Raw genomic sequence first — 1,088 nt, 5'->3', positions numbered from 1 at the left:
TCCAAAGGTCCCAACTTAATTAAGATGGTTTTAATTTTAGTTACACGTAAATTTTGGTACAAAATGTTTTGGTAAGAATGTAAATGTTTTGTTTCCTTTAACAAGGATTAATATTTGAATATGGGTTGGTTAAAACAATGCAAATATGTAATTTAAACCAGATTTATGCCATAATTGTATCTTGTAACCTCTTTTCACCCCACAGAGAGCATCTAATTATCTCCTTTCGAAATTTGTATTAGTCCCGATTTTCTGACATTTACTGACCTTTATATTAAACTTATTTATATATATTATTCTACATCAAATAAAAGAGCTCATCATGAGCTACATTCTGGTGGGTGAATCATTGTTCTAACTCCAATGGTTCCCAAGTTATATACTGAATACGAATATAAAAATACATAATGATACCTTTAATTTACTTAAACTAAAAGAATATATTCTAAAATGGAAGGAAAACAAAGTGCTGTAGTTAAATGTAATAAATGTAATATATATAAATATATATAAATTTTGTCCAGGATTTCAGGGGGCGAGGGGGGGTGGGGGGCAAGTGCCCCTCTTGCCCCCATGTGCAGGCGCCCATGAGCGCAGTCAAAAGGAAAACATGATAACAAATGACCCAAACATAGGGAAAAATCTACAACAAAAGAAATTTCCAAGATCAGGACTATACTTCGTGACGTACGTCTTTTCTTAGGATTTAGGATTTGGTCTTCATATCTGACTAAGCTCCCATACGGGATTTATTGTATTCCTGACAATAGACATGAGCTAGTAATTGATACATGTATGCATAAGGGAATAACAAGGAAAGCATAGCAAATACTTTCAGTGTTAGCCCCGAGAATAACTTCAGCAATCAATATGAATTTCTCCAGAGAAATAACCTGCCTTGAAGGCATAGCAGACACACACACACACACACACACACACACACACACACATATATATATATATATATATATATATATATATAATATATATATATATATATATATATATATATATATATATATATATATATATATATATATATATACACACTCAAACACTGTAGCTGGTGCTCTCGAAATCATAGTTGT

The sequence above is a fragment of the Macrobrachium nipponense genome, chromosome 42 (assembly GCF_015104395.2).
Source record: "Macrobrachium nipponense isolate FS-2020 chromosome 42, ASM1510439v2, whole genome shotgun sequence".
NCBI classification, from domain to species: Eukaryota; Metazoa; Arthropoda; class Malacostraca; order Decapoda; family Palaemonidae; genus Macrobrachium; species Macrobrachium nipponense.
Note: the sequence above shows the minus strand (reverse complement) of the source record.